This window comes from Chroicocephalus ridibundus, chromosome 20, assembly GCF_963924245.1.
Source record: "Chroicocephalus ridibundus chromosome 20, bChrRid1.1, whole genome shotgun sequence".
NCBI classification, from domain to species: domain Eukaryota; kingdom Metazoa; phylum Chordata; class Aves; order Charadriiformes; family Laridae; genus Chroicocephalus; species Chroicocephalus ridibundus.
Window position 1 is genome coordinate 6,249,711 of NC_086303.1, and position 17,488 is coordinate 6,267,198.

A 17,488-nucleotide genomic window follows, 5' to 3' on the forward strand; every position below is an offset into this window, starting at 1 on the left:
CTCAGCAGTTGTTTAGCCTGAGACTCTTGAAAAGCCCATCAGGACTCTGCAATCCATATGGAACGGTAAAGTCAAGAATATATTTTCTCTTGCACCAGACACTATCAGACAAAGTGATTAAAACTACATCAGTCATTTGGTGTAATAGGAATACTGCCTATGGAGCGGATTGCTGCTACAGGATCAATAGATTCTGTTTTATAACAAAAACCAAACGCCCCGGCTTTGCTTGCAGTTTTTCTAGCAGCGAGGGGCTATTATCCAATGGCTGCACTCAATTCCATTGACATCCTCTCTTAAATGTTATGGATTCCCAAAGAGTTCATGCAAATTCAAGCCACGTCTGTCATTAAAACACTCTGCTCGAGTCTCTTTGGGAGTCAGAGCAATCGGGGTTGTGGACGTGTAAAGTGAGCACAGAGTTTCACATCCACTTTTGGCTTCCAACAGAGCTTGTGTCGCACTCTGTGCTCTGCAGAAGGACCGGCCCCGAGGCAGGCGCAGCAGCGAGCGGGTCGCAGGGACCTGCCATGGGCTGGGCAGGTCCTGGCGTGACGGCTGGCAGACAGACCCACTGACCCAGCTCCTGTCCCCAGCCGCAGGGTGGGGGTAAGGACACTTCTCCATGGGGTCCATGGGGAGCCGGCGGGGATTAGCCGGTTAATGTGTGTTAAGTGCCCTGGAGATGCAATATGCCAAGTAAGAGGAAAGCGCGGTTATCGGGCGATCCCTCCGCGCCCGAGCAGGATCGGTCCCCACAGCCCCTTCCACAGCGCTGTGCTCCATCTGCTCCCGCCTGATCCGATGGAGCCCAACCTCTCCCCGCGGGCCGGTGAGATGCAGCCTAACAGACATCGCTGCTCAGAAGCCAGCTCTGATATTAAACCTCAATATTCTTGACTTAATTTCAGCCCGTATTTCCTGGCTCTACCCTCACGTTTAGCACTTGCATTTTATTTGTCATTAATAACACACACCAGAATATATAGTGGTAATAACATAACAGCACATGATATTGTTCTTCTTTTGACTTGGGACTTCCTCGCGCTCTGCTGATTTGTGTCGCAGCTCTCCTTAATGCATTTCATGTGTGCAAGGGTGAATTTATACCGCAGTGAAGCAAGGCACTGCCTTTAATGTATCTCTTTCCCTCGCCTCCTCCGAGTGCATGAATCTTCCACCTCCCTGATGCTGCACAGATATTAAACACATTACTCTGGTTTGATTGAATACTAGTGAAATTAAATTTCGTCAGTGACTTACTCCTTTCTGCCGAAGCTGAGCAGGGAATATGCACTCGGGAAAGTAGAGGGGAAAGAGAGGAAAAACAGGAGAGGATCAAGCACTGAACTAAAGCGTGACCATTTTCACCTCCATTAGCAGTTTTATGCTAGATATGATAAATTTTGGCTTCAGTGGTGCAAATTCCAACATCTGCTCCATCTCTGCGTCACAGACGTGTTGACAGGTGTAGTCTCCTGCTCAGGATTGCTCGGGAGCTGACAGATGGACTGGCAGCAGTAAATAAAGGGTAAATCCCACTGGCAGTGGCAAGGGGCTCCTGAACTTTTCCTTTGTTTTCACTCATTTGATTTCACGTCTCTAGACTCTGTACCCACTGTCTTAACAGCATTTAGCAAGGAATTTCCTTCTCTTTAATCCTTTCTCTTATCTCCCTTGAGAAGATGAAAGCTAAATGATGTTAATCTGCCAAATATTTCCAATCATTAAGAGCACAATAGAAATTACCACCCTGACTGGAAATTAATTGCAAAATAAAACGAGTTTGGAGTGGAATGTTAACACCTGAACGTTGTCTCTTCTCCCACACTGAAGGACAGCACTCTGCAGGCCTAGAATTCAGCGTACCACCAGAATTGGTGGAACAGGGCACGGACCAGCTCTCTCCGGAGCCAGCCATAGCGCTCAACTCCATTAATTACTGGGAAGTTTAGTTGCTCACAAGGTTTGGTTGTAACAAGAATAAACTCTGGTACTTTTTCTGCACCTGTCAGGAATACAAAAATTTAAATTTGCAGAAAAGATCCAGAGCTACTGAAGCCAGTGGTGAGAATCTCATTTGCTCCCGTGTACCTTCACTTGGGTCTGAATGCATGGAATAAAATAGCAGGAGGCAAATCCTGATTTTTTTATTCCACTCTTATTCAAGCAAAACTCCTGCTAATGTCAGCCCGAGCTCTAGCGGAACAAGGGCAGTGCCACGTGTGAATAAACTGATCTAACGCGTCTTTATTCAAAGCCTTCTCTCTGCTCCTATCTCCCCAGACAATGAAGGAATCTGTCCTCTCAGGGACAGAAGAAACGTCTCTGGGATTTGGTCATAACAATGCAGGAAAGTTTGTTCCTTCCTAACAGAGACAGTTTTTCTTGGATTTCGTAATTCCTCTTCAGCTGCTGCTGATATTTATAATACTTGAGCACTACAAGTAGAAAGAAAGAGAATCCTGGACATTCTTCGACAAGAATGAGGTTACCCACTGGGAAATAAAAAACATGCAAAAGCCACTTTGCTGTTCTGATTTTCCTGATGAAAGAAGCTAAGCTAAGATACCCAGGAATTTGCTGGCTTTCCTGTTGGCTACATCAACAGTCTTCCTGCATTATAAATCACACTTTGTTGCTTTTTTTTTTTTTTTTTACATTAGTTGTACAACTCCCCTTAGCTTAAAATATTCTGTGCTTATGAAGGCTATGATAACCTGTCGATCTCCTGTGAGCAAGGCAGCACAAAGGCATTTTCTGGGTAATACAAGCTGTTCTGCACCAAGCAGTAACAGTCATTCAGGTGGCTCTGCAGAGCCAGAACCACAGGGTGGGAAGGGCCCTCTGGAGATCATCCCCTCCAACCCCCTGCCAGAGCAGGGTCACCCACAGCAGGTGGCACAGGAACGCGTCCAGGCGGGGTTGGGATGTCTCCAGAGACGGAGACTCCCCCACTCTCTGGGCAGCCTGTGCCAGGGCTCTGCCACCCTCACAGCAGAGTTTTTTCCTCGTGTTGAGATGGAATTTCCAGTGGAGCAGAAGTCAGTCCTGTGGCACCAAAATCAAGGAGGGGGGCAACTGAGTCCCCGAGACTCAGCAGGGAGGGACTTTGCCCACGTTGGGCGAGGGTCTGGCTGTACCCTGGCAGACACACACCACAGCTCCGGTGGCATCCCCTGTCCCAAAGGAGAACTGGCAGACGGTACCTTCAACCGCTGAGGAGTTTATGTGCCGGTGCGGAGGGCTGGGGTGGTGGTGCTGGTCAGACAGGAGCTGCACGTCAGTCCTGAGACACTTCTGCGAGGACCCAGCAAACCCACAATCCTGACCGTGGCCGCCTCCAACCTCTTCAGTACGAAAGGAGTAGGACACAGAGACGGCATCAGCTTTCATATGCGCCCGCATGTCAAAACCAAACTGATCAGGAATAAAATACTCTGATGTAACTTAGACAAACAGTCAGAACTGCTTATGATACACAGGGAAATGACAGACCCAGGGAAAAACTGTACCACGTTTGAACTTCAAAGCCTTTTCTCTCGCTTAGTTCCTAGCTGCTTGCCAAGAGCCGGTGAGGCCGCAGATCTGGGTTTTCTCTGTAAGAGCTGTTGATGGTTACTAGTGCTTAAAACTATTTAGGGAGCCAGTGTCTCTGCAGTCATTAGGCTCATTAGGCCGCTTTTCAGGCTGAGAAGCAGCTCTCCAGAGCAAAACTATTTGAACTCAAAACTTAGACCAGATAATACTTGGCTTAAAAATATTAATTTGGGGAGTGGGGAGGGGAGTTAATGAATTTCACACTCATGAAGTGCTATCAGATTTTGGTGCCATCTGCTTATGCTTAAGACAGTTTCCAAGGCAGCTTTCCTGCTCTGCGTCAAGCCTCTCCCGGTGAGAGACCGTGTACGAGGGAGAGGGGTAACCTCCCTGCTTGGCCTCCCAGGGGAGCCTGGATCAAGCATTACAGTCTGACGCTGAATATATGTGCAGTCAATTTATAAATAGCAACAGCTTTTAACTACTTTGTTGAAGGAAAGGGTGAAATGAAATAGAATCAGAAAAAAATGGTACATCATGTGGCGGAACAGATTCGCACTCTTCTAAAGACAATTTTGCATTTGTTCTGCACTGTATTCATTTACTCTCTATTAATCCTAAAGCATAACAAATTCATAGAGGAATTACTTCACTCACCAGAGAGAAAGCAACAGAACAAGCAAAATCCTAGCACCAACATAAGGCGGAAAGAAGCAAGCACATAAGGCAAGCTACTGCACATTTTGCAAGGAAGAAGCATAGAATTGCTCTTATTAGAGACCACTCAGGACAACAGAACCGGCTTCTGAAACAGCCACGAGCCGCTGCTTGTGTAAAGTCATGGGACACACGTCCCAGCTATTTGTCTGCATCAAAAGGCAGAGTATCTCTTTGAACGGAATAAAGCACCAACTCAGAGGGGAGTCATTTTCTGAATGGTAACAATTACGAGAGCGTACCTCTGAGGTCGTCGATGCAAACGGTCACCTCCCCTGGCACCGCAAAGCTTGTGAGATCTGAGGAGATCCCACAGCCCAACGTGGGCTGAACAGGGGTTAAAGGCCTTTGAAGAGACGCAGCTGCAAACACCAGTCCGATGTCAACAGAAAACCCAGTAACGGCATTTGTAAACTCGAATTTACTGTGATGACGCTGGAATGTAGAAGCTTTCTGTTTTGGGAGATTTTTTGCATATTTTCCTACAGTTCGAACTGAGAGCCAGCTGACATTACACTACACAGTTTCTGTCTCTGCTTTTGCTTGGGCGTTTCTTTTGCTCTGGTCGCTTCACATACACACGTTCTGGCGCTCTGCAAGAGGCCGTCTCAGCACTATATTCTGGTGTTGCACACATGCTACTAAAGTTACATATATTCACAGACGTAATGGCAACAAAAGACATAAACACGTCCCACTTAACTATTTATTACATCAAATGTCGCTCAAAAATCAAAGGATCCTGCCTGATCATTCACCCATCCTAAAGTCCCAAGAAATCTGACCCTTGAGGCTGTCGAGGCTGTGTAGCTGTTCCAAGTTTAACACGCAAGTGGCCGTGGGGTCCGGCACTGCCCAGTTCAAGTAACTCAGCAATCCCAGCCCTAGGCAGCTTGCAGCACAAAGGATTTTGATAAAGGCACAGCCGCGGCTCATGCAAAAGGACAACACAAAGAACCTGTGGTGCCCTGCACCAGTGGGGCACGGGCGTTACATGTTACGTTGTACCCTTCGCATATTTTTGAAAGGTGGGAGTGAGAATGTCCATTTCTGGAAGAAATAGAAAAGAAGCAACAGCTCTGCAGAGATTTGCTTGGAATTTTGTGCATGATGATTCCACAGAGAGCTTTCTGCTGTTGACCCCAGGTGGTACATACATAACTCCTCCAGCGCAGAATACACACAAACCTTATCTACAGACATTAAAGAAAGCTGCTTGACATTGAAAATCAAATTGATTTCTTGCCAAGATTTCACAAGGGCATGTGTGACAGCAAATGACATGCTTAAGCCTTGCAAGAAGAAAATAAACATGTCCGATGCAAAACCCATCAGTTTCTGTGCCAGCTTGAATTATGCACATCTGTACTGATTTGACACCCAGCTTGCTTGGCAGCAGAGGCAAAGTGTGTGTTGCCACAAGCTGAAATAGATAAATAGGGTAGAACAGTCCTCGCTGCCTTATATAAGGCTGCAGAGAAAGCAGCTCACAGTTTTAAGGAAATAGCGTCCAGTCTCTTTGTTTCTCACTTTCCCTTTTGATAACCGTTGCTTGGAAAGGCACCGCTGCTGCCCTTGGACGTTCCCTTTGACTCCCTTTTCCTCCTGTGCTACCTAGGGAACACTTAGCCATCAGAAAACTGATGGCCACCTTTCTTATAACGAGGACAGAATTTCAAGTCAGGCAGAAACAGCCTTTTTCCAAAAAGCCAGCAGTTCAGCGTGTAAGGCGCTTTCATGGATAAGAATACCTGAAGCTCACAGCCCCGCTCCACGTCTGGCTGAGCCGGCACTGGAACAGAAGGCTGCCGTATCCAGAGGGATTCCTGCCATTAAACTCTAGGCCGTTTGGGGGTCCCTCTCACTGAGTGCCTTCTTGTTTCCTGGAAATTTGTGTTCCTGTGTGAAATGAGGTCAGCCGTCCGAACTCCGATTTTTAAACAAAAGCAACGGAAACAGAATTGCTCGCTATCGCCCTGCTGTGTGGCACAGGGTCTGATCCCTCGGATGTCATTTCTCTTGAATTATTTGTCAACTCGGAGTCTAGACTCTTCAGGCCAAGCACCATCCTTTAACACGAGCGCATCTCATGCCCCGCACGCGGGGACCGCTGGCTGCTGGGCTGCTATAAATATCGCTGCCTATTTCACTACCTGGTGAACAGAAACCAATGTTTCTTTAAGTCCCTGCATACCTCCATCCACCAGAGATTAATGTAACTGCCACCTCCTGCCGTGCATTTTGCCATATTAACATAAAGTTTCTATTGCACAGCAGTTTGATCCATTTGTGTTTATTTAACTCCTGTGTTCTGACAGAAGAAGATGGAGAATCTGCATAATTAATAATGACCCAAGCAATCTCACTTAATGCCTGTTCTGAAACCCCTGACTATCCTTGTTAACTAACGACATCTATAATAGTGTCAGACAGGTAAAAGACTCCTTTAGTCTGTTGAGATATTATTCACCTGGGAGTATCAATGGGTGTTTTTCAGCTCTAGCCACTAGCTGGAATTGCTGGGGTCATTCATAAAACTTCTATTACTTTTCACCAACGGAGCACAAAAACAGGGCTGGAGCAGAAAGCCATGCATCGGGATGAATCTACTTTTATATGGATATTGCGATAGTGCTCCTTTGCCGTCACCAAGGCAGGAATAGGGATAATAAGAGTTCTCCCCATAACAAGCCATTCTCCCGAGAGCTTTGGAAACATCAGTGACTCATTAAGTGCTCCCACCAAGCTGTGCTTGCTGCAGAGGGTTACCTTCGTCCCCGGGACCTCCCTCTGCCCCTTCCAAAGACGATGAACCCTTCTGGCTGCTGGCGGGTCCCTGCGCGGCGCTGGAGGAGCACCCACGGCATCTCCAGGCTCCCAGGTCCGCTGAGACCAGCCCCGAGTTCGAAGCCCAGTCCATGTGATCTCAGCCCAGACTGCCCACCAAACCGCCCGCTTTGGCTCAGCTTCCCTTTGAATTAAAAATACTCCGCTGCACAGCAGACTAATCACACTGCCAGCCAGTCTCCGAGCTGTAGCCAGCACGTCAGGAGCGACGCTGCTTTAACTCTTGTCCCAGCTTATTATGCAGTGAGCCTTAGCTGCCCTTAAGCATTTAGTCTGTACCAACACTATTTTTATTTTCATTTACTAGCAGTTTTGAAGGGATTTAAAGACCATGCTCCTTGTGTGTCTCTATCACAGAGCATCAAGAAACAGGGAAACTGTGAATTTTAAGGTCAGAAAGACGAAGGAGACCAGGTTTAGCTTTCTGTTTCCTCAAAGAACTGATTCAGCCCAGTCTTTAGGAGCAAAAGCTTCCAGGTTTTTCCTTACCGAGATGCTCCGGGCCTGAGCAGACCCTTTGGGCACACGGATAGTGGGTTTGGGCTTCTTGCCCCTGTGGCAGCCGGGGCCACCAGCCCACAACTGTCCCAGGCAGGGGTGCAGGCAGGAGGGCAGGCAGGGGTGCAGGCAGCAGTGCCACCCCCGATTTTAAACAGGCAGCAGCTCCCTGGCCATAAGGTGCTCTTTAAAGAAGCTGTGGGAGATGTGAGGCTCTGAATGGGCAAAGACTTGATTTCCTCCGACGAAGTAAACTTGTAATTCCTAATATCAGAACAATCCCGTTTGCCAAATCAGATGAAATGCTTGTAACAGGGGCTAATCAGATTCTACATTAATGAGAGAAAATATGAAGCTAATCAACACCCAGGCAGGTCTCTAGGCTGCAGGCCTATTAAACTTCATAAAAAATTAATGACTGAAAGAGCAAAATCGTTTGTAAGGGGTCTCCAGTGGCAGTGGAAGCGTCTTGAGTACCGTTCACCTCTCATTACACTGAATTAGCCTCACTTCCCAGCCCCAAACAGCCGCTACCGAGCAGCGGTGCCTGCTCAGCCCTGCAAAGCTCTGTTTCAAGAGAGTCCTGACATATTTACCCATCCTCCCTCCCTCCTTCCCTCACACCTTCTGCTCCACTTCCGTGATGGCTTTTTCCATTTTAATTAAGGGAATTTGTACTGCAGCAGCTCCTGGGCAATACCTTTGTTCCTGGAGGGCTGCGGGTCCCCGCGGGGTGGCTCCGGCAGTGGCACCTGCGACAGAGGGACGGGCTGGGGTCAGCACAGGGACAGCAAGAAAACCTGCCGCCGCTCCGCCGGTCACTTTGGCTTCAAGGTATTTTCCTGTTTGGAAGTGGATTTTGTTTGGAAACATGAATGGGGGAAAGCTTCAAATGTCTGCAAGCTGGCTCTGCAGACACTGGGCTCCCGTCGGAGCTACTGGAATTTAGTCTCAGCGCTGGCAGCTTCCCTGTGCCACCTCCAGCAGGTTATGAATTACTAATAAGACACAAAAACGTAGATCATAATACAATGAACTGTACAAAAGTGGAAACAAGGCAGGTTCTTCTGGCTTACATCTGCTGAACAAAATGGATACTCCACTGATTTCAGCTGTTCCAGTCAAGTATAAATAAGACAAGCGAAACCTGCCTGGTCCAGTCCTTTTTCTCACAGCATTGTTCGAGTTCTCCCGTAATTGCAAGTTTGTGCACAACAGATCACTTAAAGTGATCTTCTGTATTCAGTGTTGTGGAGGTAAAACAATCATTTCTCAGATAATTTTTGGCTGGGAAAACAAAAGACCATTAGAGCAAATGTTAAATATTTAATATGCAATGTAAATTAGATGTTTAAGTACATATCTAGTTCAGCGAAAGAAAAGTAGAGGAGGTGCATTACAAAGTGTGAGAAAGACATCTGGAGGATTCAATAATCATTGTTTCAGTACATGTGTCTCAGAAGACCCAGAGGTTTTGATCTGAAATATCTTCATGCCTGAATGGTTGTCAGGGGCGTAGTGCCGGTCCTATTTATAACCTGGTGCAGCTGAATTAAGCCCCTCTTGTTTCTTAATCAGGTTACAGGAGACTGTCATTTATGTCTTCGGTATTGAGACGTTTCATTTTCTGTCCTTATGTGGTGTTGCAGTACATTAGTGGGAACTCATTGCCGGTAATGAGCCTGCTTTGAGAATGCAGGTCCCACAGCTTATCAAGGCTTAATCTTTGCACATTGCACCAGAGACAAGGGCACGTTCTCTGCTGCCTTGGACTTTGCAAAATCATTTACCTCTGGGCAAATAAGTGTACGTTTCTGCCACGTTGGTGTCGCAGCAGCTGAGATCCGCTTTGTTCTCAGCTCGCAACGGTGCACGAAGCTGTACGAGATGCAGAGCAATGCAAAACAGGTTTTCTCCTGCCTGGCCACACTGAAATCCCATGCATTTGCTTCAGGAGCAGCACAGTAGAGCAGTGAGTACCTACAGAGCATCACGGCAGGTCGAGCTGCAGGATCCATATTGTGTTCCTGTATATTTACCCGGGCAAATAAGCTGTGGTTGCAGTGTGAGCAATGCCCGGGTGAGATACGAACCAAACTGGAATCATGGATGCACCCTCCCTCTTCCTTCCCCTGAAAGGCTTGGGACAAATTCTCGCCTGGCAGAGGAGAGTTCTCAACTACAAAGTTCAGTTGCAATTAACTCCTGCAATTAATTGTACTGCTATCTAAAGTTATTATATATCTGTGCCGTTGATGTGTTCCTCCAGCACTCATTTACTTTAAAATATTTGGGATATTATTGAGTAACAGAGGTGGGATCCACCTGTCCACTGAAATACTGAGAAACCTCTCCTTTTAAAAAAATATAGCCGTGATTTATTATCCATTGTAGCCGGACTGACTCTGAGGGTGGGAAGGTGGATGTGCTGGATACAAAAAGGATGGAACAAAGCAGGTGGGAACAGGTGGAGGGAGCTTTTGATGACCACAGAGAGAATACGACATCATTAAGAAGACAGATGCAGCTCTTCCTCTAATTTATTATCTACACTGTCTCTTCGAGGATCACATTGTCTGCAGGGCAGGGGAAGGGGCTGTGTGATCACGCATGAAGTAAGGCGGCAGAACGGGTGCAAAGAGCTCTGGAGAAAGGAAATAAATCAAGTGCTTTGGTATCTTGCATTCTTAACTTTTCCCAGGCAGAGCATATTTATTGCTGAATCTCATCTTGTTACTAATATTCAGTTAGAATGTAATAAGTGAAATCAGCTCGTTAGAAATCCAGGCAATGTATTCATGTGGTTTTTTTCTTCTCTTTTGGGAATCCTCTCCTGTGTAAATAAGATACATAATAACCCTTCTCTACATTTTACACATGTGCGCTGCTTTTCAGCCATAAATGTCACAGTGCTAGCATAATTATCCCCATTTTCCAGAAGCAAAAAAGAAGCACAGAAGGGTCTGATCCACAAATATTAGATGTGACAGCTAAATTTGGATGCCCGTGTAGAGTGCAATTTCCAGTCCTCCCACCATCTCCTCTGAAACAAGGAGGAATTGCTCAGGCAATGGCTTCAAAACACCCAATGCCTACAGCTAAGCTCAGACTTCCAAACTAACTCAGAAGATTGTTTACAGTCGGATGCTCCTGCATTTGAAAAAAACTAAAACGCGGTTTTGCATCTGAAGGGGGGTCTGGGTTCTTGAGAAGATCTCATCTTCATCTTCACCTTCACCTTCATCTTGGGGAAAACCTGGCACACGCACTCTCCGAAATAAATCACTGAAAGGAGACTCAGTTCTTGGAAAACTGGATGACAAGGTATTTTCTGTGATCTGAGTACAGCAGGTTTGGGACAAGGGCTCTCAACTTGCAGAAGCCTTAGAAGGATGTTCTAAGCCCTAAGTGTTTCAGGGAGCATACGAAAGGGATTTTTTATTTGTATTTAGGCACTGACTCGTGAAGTCAGCTTCTTCTTCACCATCAGCTCCTAGTTGGCATATACAAGCGCTCGCACGGCACAAACAGACAGCTTAAATGCAAAGTGTATTCTGAGGATACACCAGCCACTACAGCAAATTAAAGGCCGTTAAATGCTGCTCTAACCTGAATTGGCCGAATGCCACGACCAAGGCTGGGCTGGGGGCAGCTGCCACCGCTGGAACCTGCCTGAGCTGCCATCTCCCCTTTCCAACTGGGAAGGACCGAGCCAGGGCTGTGCAAAAGGGCCTGAGCACAGGTGAAAATTGGGCTTTGGAGATGATACAGCAGCCAAAACACTAATCCTGCACAAGGAAATTTGGCAATGTTTTTTTAAAAATCCACCCAGAGCACAGATGACAGAGAACATGAAGACAGTAAGACATAACAGAGCCCAGAAACTACTCAGCCAGATACAGTCCCTCCATGCTTCATCTCCCCCTCAAGGACCTACCAATTTTCAGCTGACAGTGCCATAGATTTAGCTCCATTTAATTTCTGAATTTACACAAAGACACTGTAAGTGATTGTGATTTTCCAGTGGAAAAATAGGGTCTCGCTGTATCTAACCCTCTGAGTATTTTAATCTTGAAATCAATAAAATCCATTAAACAAATTGCTCTCCCCCCTTTCTCCATGCATCCTATCCAAACCGAGCCGGTTTGCCATTATTTATTTATTTTGAAGCGTGTTTCACAGCTCTGATGATGGATTGAGCACTTCTGCTGGTGCAGCTCAGCTGCCGAAGGGTTGCGGCAAAATCATAGTTTCAAACTTTGAATGGAAACAAATGGCCTGTAAATGCAGTGCTCGAGAGAAAAGACACTCCACAAAAAGCCTGAAATGTTTATAGATTTTAGGCTTCATGCTCTGTATGTGCAAATCAGAAGTAATGATTAAAAACAGCTCTTCTCTTTGGAAAGGTTAAGTGTCTCATCTCATACAAAGGAACTCTGTGTACCAGCACTCTTAAATCCTGGAGTGAGATCAAGTGCGTGTAGTCTTGATAGCAGAATATTTAGTGATAAAGAATGAATATCAGGGAGGATTGAAAATATGGAGAGCAGGCAGATGTGCTGCAGTACTTGGAACTGCATTGACAAGGGTGAGTCGGAAATCCACCCAATAGAGAACACGGAAAAAAAGAAAAATAGCTGGAGATTCATGTGTGTAGGTGAGGGTGTATCTTTACCATGCTGAGGAGATAAAGGGATGAAAGCGTTTCCCACCCCTTCTCGCTAGGAATTCCTGCTCCGTCTGGGTACGGACTAAGAAACAGGCAAAATCTCTCGGGAACCCACACGTTAATGTAAGAGTGGTTAGGGACTTCATTGTCCTCGGTTTCGGGAGGCAGCAAGAGCCCCTTCACCTGCCAAGGCCAGGGTGAAGATCAGGGACAGCTTTCTCAGACGCAGCCTTCGGAGCCAGGCGTACTGGTGAACTTTGCCTGATCTTAAGAGGTTAGAAAATTATGAACTGAATATTTCATAATATACTTTAAAAGGATTGTGAGTCTAGGACATACGGCCTGATCTCACTGAAACTGCAGAAAGACACTACGCACAAGTGTCGGTCTGGAAGCAGCAGGAGATTTTTCTCTCTGTGTATCAGCCCATTTCACACTCAGCAAAGGATGAACTGGGTAGAGCCCTGTACGTCTAGTGAGAAATATTTTTCTTACTGGTCTGCTGGAGCTAATGAGATAGTTTTCTAAATTAAGTCTCTAAACATGACATTAAGCAGAATGGGGAGGAGAGTAAAGGGGCTGGCAAGACTCCATAATTAATTTTCTGACATTTGGAGAACTGTGACATTGGGTCTTATCTGTCTGTGATGAAATACTCCACAGCCCTAAGGCAACTGATAGTATTTAACCAGTCTTCTGATATCCAGACAAATAACAACTTATTATGTCTCAGACTCAACATAAGGACACAAAAAAAAAGTCAAGGGCTTAAAATTAAAGCATTGAAGTATTGTTATGGCTGAGCTTCTCAAGCAATGCAAATCCATTTTTGGCGTACTGGCGTTATAAATGGTAGGGTTAAAATATTAAGTTCTGGCTCGTTTTGAGGCCAGCACTCTGTGTCTCCTGCTTCGGATGGTCTGGAGATGTCAGAAGAGACGCTCTGTTGGCATGAGAAGGGGGAAGGGATGGGAAGGATGGGAAGGCAGCACGAGCTGCCACGGAACGAGAATCGGCAACGGAGTCTGGAGCCTGGGGCTGCGGATCACTGGCGTCTGCTGCTGGGAGAGGAACTGCCTTCTCCTGGCCGCGTTTGGGGTCCTCAGAAGGGACCCTAAAAGACCCACGGAAGGGCACGGGCCAAGCAGGTCTCTCCGTAGTTGCTGGGTCGGCATTCACTGCAGAGATTTCACACCCGCAGTACAACTTGCCAGTGGAATTGGCCATGCCACTTGATTTTTCTGTTTCCCGGTAAGAAGCGGGGAGCAAGAGCATAATGCTTTCTTTGTCAGTCTTGTCTGTACAGATTAAGATCTCTCTGAGAGCAGATCTTCTCTTAATGAGTTCAACACAAAGGCATCGTGCACCAACAGTAATGCTAAACCAGAGGAACTGTTTGGGTTCCCATTTAATAGAAAAAAAATTAACAGCAAGTGCCAAGAGTTTGTACTTGGTAGCTACGTGCAGTCAGAACGCGACAATGAGAACCAGCCACCGCAGCCACCTACGGGAAATGTCCCTCCTCTGACCACAGGACAGATGCCAGCACGCGGGAAACAAGAAGAGGTTTTGTGAAGGATCCTTCATTTTGACTTCCTGAACGTGCAAAAAGCAGAAAATCTAGGAGTACAGTGAACCCATTTAAACAGTCTTTAGCAAGATAATTGCAGCAGCTAATTGCCAAATAATAATAAAAAAACATCTTGAAGTTTGCTAATGGATGGGTTGAAATACTGTAATTCTTAACAGATAGCAATTAATACAGCTTGAGTACCCAATAAATTAAGAGACCTCATCTATTCTGTACTGGAAGCACATGATGACACATTATACGATGACAGCTCTGGCTTAGAAATCAGATATGTCTGGAATTCTTTTATTTTTATGAGGACAGACAGACATTCTCTAGTGGAAGCTAAATGAAGTTAAAGCCCTTTTGTAAACAGTTTGCAATCCCTGTATTCATTAAAGTCAAAAGAAATTGTGCTGTTAATCAAGTCTTCATTTTAAAAGGATCAGAACTGGACCTGTCCTATAGCCCTCTCTCTCTCCCCACTTTTCCAATAATCACAGATCAAGCTCGTGTAAATTAAAGGCTAAATTTGGCTTTCTGTTTAATTTAGTTCTGTTCAGCTCTGGCCTTTTAGCCACAGTATCATTTGCAAAGTGTGATCAGGAGAGTCAAGAGTAAATTTTTTGCTGGTTTTCCTTTGTCCATGATGCAGGGTATAAATCTTTTCTTCTCACAAAGTTCTATTTGCATAAAATATATATATTTGCTTGTACCATCTGAGGCTGACAGCATATAAGCACCCTCCACGCTCTGAAATAATTTTACTCCAAACTGAAAATCATTAATATCTCAAGGGGTGGGGGGTGTTTGATTTTCAAGGCCATTGTTTCAAGCAGTGTCACGTAGCTTCTTCACTGGGAAGCAAAATTGAAAAGCAGGCTATTATAAGTTACATATTTCTGAAATTTCTCAGTCTCAGGGTCCTTGACATCATGATGTGTTACAGCTGACATGCTCTCAAACGGCACACCACTTAAAAACATTTGAACAAGCTTTTTTTTTCATTCTGAAGATAGAGCATAAAATTTTCTTTCTTCAAAGAAAAGAATGCAGCTACAGAAACGGTGCGTGGACAAAGCACCGAAGGCAAGTGTCAGTCCCCAAGCGACGCGAGCCGTGCCATCGGGACGGGGTTCTGTTCCACTGCAGCACACACACATCCGCCTCCCCCCAAGACACAGAACGAACCATCAAAACCATCTGAAACCAAGGAAAGTCTATGAAGGAGTTTGGAACCGTCGCTACTATCATTTCTCTACTGTCACTTCTCTAAAAATGAGTATTTTCATAACGAAGCCAAAGTGTGGTTGTAATTTGTTAATAGCTGAGAGCGGCAGCGCGGCCCCCGCTCGGTGTGGTGCTAAAAGGCGGCGTCGGTAACCTCGGCCCCTGAGCGCCGGCGCGGCACGACATGGTCCCCTGCTGGTTCTGGAAGGCGGTATCCCCCACTGCTCCTGCTTGGGCCCTGTTGGCTCAGGCAGTCCTTTTATTTTTTGAAAACGTTTCCATTTTAATACAAGGGCACCAGCAAAGAATGCACATTGGAGGGATGCGGCTGGGCCTCAGGTTGCAGTGACGGCCGGACCTTTGCTCTTGAAATGTCTTCTGCCTACTTTCATCCTCCCGATCGTCCACATTTTAAATGTCTCATTGGAGCTGCTCCAAGTTATAACCTCAAACATGCCTGTGTTTGACAAGAATCTAAAGCTAATCTCCAAAACACCTAAAACACTAGGCAGTATTAAGTTGCTGGGGTTTTTTAATTTAAAAAAACTGTGCAGCGTGGGAAGAGATTTTCAAAGAGATAGTCTTTCACCGATAATCTTTCACTTGAAAGTCTTTCAAGCTCAGTTAGGCTCAGTTGCTGCCACTCTCCAAAATTAAAGGTTAAATTTAGCCAAAAAAGGGAAGCGGTGTCTTCCATCAGCGAGCATTCAATTGCAGTGACATAACAATGCCACAAGAGCAATTTAATTCCTGGCATATTTAGAGGTGGCATTAGGGAGTCGACCAAGGTAGCAATTTTCTAGATAATCAACCTAATGTCTTCATTCTAAGTGCATTTATATGTGTAAGTTAATTAGGGGAGTTAATTTTCACAAATGGCAGAAAATCTGCGTTTTCCAGTAAGCTTTGTTTCATGCCAGTTCATGACTCGAGGTAGCTGCGAAAGCTAACCTGACATTCCTCTCCATTTCACTCCCCGCGTCAGGCTGACAGACGCGCGGGCGGGTTCCTGGTGCTCGCGCTGCCGAATCCAGCGACTCGCTGGGGGGCAACAGGACAACCTTCCCTACACCAGACCGCACGGTTGCGGAGAGCACTGATCGCAGCCCCTAAAACGGCAGCGTCCGTCCCCGTTACTTACCACAGTCAAAGGGCAGAGAGAAACTTTTGCCAGCAAAAATAAGAAAATGGAAACAGAAGCTAAGTGACCTTCTTTCTGTTCGTGTCATTTCAAAACAGTCAAGTGTGCCACATTTCTGCAAGACCAGTGCGAATCACTAGGGAACCGGGATGGATATGGATCAAAATTACTGGCAGTAAATACGGAATTGCAGAAATGCATCTCAAGGGGTGGCAAAATGTCTCCATTGTTTAAACATAAGTTCCCCGCTGCGACCCCATTACAGGACGCTGTGCTGCAGGGGAAAATGCTAGAAAGTAGCTCTGGATGACTTCACGATTGTCTCAGACCTTTATGCTAAAATTCTGTAAAAAGGATAAAAGCAGACAGTGATATCTGGCCTCAGTGAAGCAAAAGGGAATTTTACCACACGCTTTAAAAAGCCCAGAATTTCAAACAGAGTCTGTAAAAGTTAAATTGCTCTGAATAGCCATGCTGTATCTCTAAATTTAGCAGGGCTATCTGAGTCCACAGCAAGTGCCCATGTATTAAAATAATTACTACTTTCCACTTTTTAAAAGCGTTAATGTCTTCAGTTAAAAAAAGAAAGTATTTTTGTTGATTGCTTTTACACGTGTCCCTCTGAGCAGCTCTCAGCACCGCGCTCTCCTGTCCTCCTTTCTGCTCGGCTTCCGCATATTTTCCTCCATGTCGCTCCTTTGACCCCACTTTATTCATATTCGGTTTTATCTTACTAAGTACAAGCCAACTGAGAGCAAAGGCAGAGGGCACAGGACAACAGGGCAAATACGCCTTTTAAAGCACCCGTGAAACACGAGCCATTTCCTACCACTGGTGTGGGGCCAAAACTCCACTTCCCTGCACCCGAAACCCATCCACCCAAAGAGGCTGAGCCCCGGCGCGGGGAGGAAGGCGTTTGCTCTTCCTGCGCCAGATGAAAGACGCAAAGGTGCAAACTCACACGAAGGCAGCAGGGAGCAGAGAGAAAAAACTATTTCTCAGTGGTTTGTGCGAATGGAAACTGCTGGTCTCTCCACGGCAGTACAGACACCCCATATTTTGTGTTGTGACGTGCTGATCTGCCATTATGTTTTGTGGAGGCAATAGTGGAAGAAAGGAACATATGGAAACTTTGATTTCCACATTTACACTACTCTTGCTATCACGGTTTTACATCCAACTATTCTTTTCAACATGAAATTTAATTATCTTCTAAGCATTTATAATCCACCCATCCCTGCAGTACCAAGGTGCCAAACACAACAATTAAAAAGAA